This window comes from Etheostoma cragini, chromosome 11, assembly GCF_013103735.1.
Source record: "Etheostoma cragini isolate CJK2018 chromosome 11, CSU_Ecrag_1.0, whole genome shotgun sequence".
Taxonomy (NCBI): domain Eukaryota; kingdom Metazoa; phylum Chordata; class Actinopteri; order Perciformes; family Percidae; genus Etheostoma; species Etheostoma cragini.
The window spans coordinates 21,058,772-21,062,383 of record NC_048417.1 but is presented as its reverse complement, the minus strand read 5'-3'; positions in this window follow the sequence as shown (position 1 = coordinate 21,062,383).

The following is a 3,612-nucleotide window of genomic DNA, read 5'->3' as shown; positions in this document are numbered from 1 at the left end:
ATGTATGAAGTGCTTTTATGCATGTTAAAACTCAAAACGGGTCCGTCGGGACCCTAACACCATAGGAAGGTTAAGCCATTTCATTCTGACAACTCTCACTGGGCTGCTGACTAATACAAGTTCCAGAGGCCGGGTAGTTGCATACATGAACATATTGGACAAGAAAGCTCCTGTGATATATGATCCATGGTACATTTGACACTGAAAGTGTTTTGGAATACTTTCCTATGAACAGATCCAACTCACATTTTCAAAATGCCAAAAACTTTAACAAAGAGACCCAGAGATCCCCAAAGTATACACAACTGTATATCACCTTCTTTCACAAGGTGGTAAACCAAAGCTAAGCCTTTGAAATCAAGTCCTGGTCTAAATATAACTCACTCAGTCTTACCTTTCTATGTGTAAACAGGCAAACACAGGACAACAGAGCCCCTGTGGAGTGTGAGAGGCAATTATTTGGAGAAAGCTGCAATGTTACAGGTTGAGGGAGGGATTTTAATTACCTTGGTGGAGGCTGCCTCTTCCTTTTCTTTTGTTCAGTGTCTTTATGGGCTAATTAATTATGTAGCAATGCACAGGTGATTCATCTGAGAGCAGGAAAACCTTTCTTCTTTCTTTCACATCAATGCAGCAGCTAGGAAGGCTCTTTATCATATGTCAGAAAGGTGCGCAGATCTCTGCATGTAATTTAAAGGAAGTTTTAAATGGAGCATTGGAAATAGACACAGACCTCAAAGCAGTCATGGATTTTTAAGGAGTAACCAATTTGGCCTTGAGACTTGAATTTTTATGACTTCATGCTAATAACACAGGTGTCTGTGTGTACTGTACAGTCTGGTCTCACATAATTCTGTGAAACGATCACAAACTTTTTCTTTTTTTTAAGATTATTTTTTCTTTTTTTTTTCTCCCTTTATTAGACAGAGACAGTGGATACACATGTGAAAGGGGGATGACACGCAGCAAAGGGCCGCAGGCTGAATTCAAACCCCGGCCGCTGCAGGACTAAGCCAACATGGGGCAAGCGCAGTTACACACTGAGTCACAGGCCGCCCCGATCACAAACTTTTAACGCCGCATTTTGTGGTGGTGGCACGGAATGTGTGAAAAGTCCACGTGGCCACTAGGAAAACAATGCAAATGTAAAGTCAATGACAAGAGGACGTAGCATTAGGAGCGACTATGGTAGCGAGTAATATGAAAGCCCGATGGGTCAAATACAGGACTTTCACCCAGGTGACCAGCGTGTAATGTTTCCTAAAGTAATTTTCTACTTTTCCTAAACCCATCCGTGCTGTTATTCCTGCATGTTACGGACCCGTAAGGCCACCCACGAGCTGTTCCTTAACTTGAGGGGCCGTGTTCATTTCACGGAATTCTGTGGGCCCATCACAGATTTTTTTTGCAAATCCGCAAAACTGCCACAGATTTTGAGTTGAGAGGCCGTGTTCATTTCAAGTAATTCTGTAAGATCAGGTTGGTAGTAAGGCTACCTGGGGAGATAATGGTGTTGGGCATAGATTGTAAAAAAAAAAAATAGGTACATTGCCCTTGCGATGTCTCTTGTAGGCATGTGGTAAGCGGTTTTTAATGCTTTATACACATAATTCTAATTTTATTTGTATATAACATACAATTTATATATATTGCATTTGCTATGTGTTCATTTTATTTTTCTTGCGTGTTTGAAACAAACTAAAACTCAGTTGCAAAGGGCTTTACATATAGTATAAAATACATATATAAAAATAGAAGTAAATGTTATACAGTAGACATACATAGATACATGGACATAATAGAAAAAGTCTATAAATCTTCCATTTATCTGCAACAATACATCCCATAGAGTCATCTGTGCAAGTGAAGTGGGGGGGCTGGCTCTACCAGATTCCAAACACTATTATTGAGCGGCAAACAATCATTTACAGCTTACAGGCTTTGTTACTCAATTCCAATGTTTTCCCCTAGATCCGATCTTTCTGACTAGACAGTATACATGAGTGTTTTAAGTGACACATGTCTGACTTCAGTGTGTCTGTGGTTCTAACAGAGCCCTGAAATGCCTCCTATGCAACCATTAATGTCACACACGTGAGTTAGAACAACAACAGAAAATGTCCCAAGATCATAGCGGTTATTAGATTTAACTGAGAGGTTAAAGTGCGTTTCGTCGAAATAGCAATGGTAAAAGTTACCACCACACACGTAAAACAGCAGCCTTGCAAGGTTTAAATATTCACTACATAGGTTTCTTGCATTCACCATCAGATCTCCCAAAGGGAAATGTTCACTCATGACATGACCTTTCTGGAAAGATTACTCTTTTTAAACTCATCATAATGGCAGCACTGCAGGAGAGGGGCCGTAATTTGACACCAATGAAAAAGAGCTTTCTCCGATCTCACACGTACTGCATAAGTGATGGAATATAATTTGTAGCTGAATGGCTTTGTTGTCCCCACAGCAGACCTGTCAACTTAACTGTAATGAAACGGGGAGAAGGGTGATGAAAAAAGTATGGAAATCAGTGTAACCCCTCAACATCCCCCAAGGCCTGATACTGAGCTTAAAGCATCTCACTGCACAACTTTGTTTAGTTGTGAGCTCAACCATACATGTCATGAAGGATACCAATAACATGAAAATATTTCTTGTAGTGATGTGTTGTCAATCTCTGCTGACAGTGCTGTCAGGAGAACTTCACAGGAAGGGTGCTCAGGGGCCCCTCAACATTTTAATGAACTACAATTACAATGCAGACATAATTTATTGTAATAATTGTGGAACAATATACAGGTGATTCATGTAAGAGCAAGATGTGTTTAAGCTCTTGTCTTCTGTTTGTATAGCCGTCATGTGCCAGGAAAAGCATTAAGACATGTCGTTGTCAAATGTAAATTCAGTTTGTATGTGAGATACAAGTATTATGCTGAATATACTCGTTAAGTAAGTTACAGTGAGAGGTTTAAAGCTGCAACCTTGTGCTTTCTGTATCCATTAATAACGCTCAACTTTTTCACCCTTAGCTCTAGACTTCAATTAGGAAGATTTCCATAACAAGAAACTTATTTGCACTCTCCACACATAATGTTGGAAGAGCACTTATTAATCAAAATGCATTCATGTGAGCTCATATATTTTTTTTTTGTTTCTGTATTGTTTAACAAACTAAACTTAAATAACATTAAATGGCCCGGGTCTTTTTGACTCATAAAGTTGATATAATATGAACATATTAATTATGTAGTGCTAGTGTATTCATATAATTTCGGAATGTTTAGCAGAGTAATACATAACCAAAATGTATAATTTTTGTGTTGTTTATTAAATCCCTTTACAAGAAAAATGGTCTGCATTGGTGATTAGTCACTATTTTGTTAATGTGAAGTACTAACTTGTTGATAAAAACCATTTAAGCATAACAATGAGTTCAAGATTTTGAAAGATTGCTGTAGAACATCAACAGTTTTTTCTGTCCTGCTCCATTCAGGCTTGGTCTGTGATTGGTCAGTTCACGAAAAGTGAAATGAATTGGATGTGAAAATAAGCGTCTTTCAGATCCACAGATGTAAACCATTCGTTGCGGCGCACACATTCCAACACGTGCTT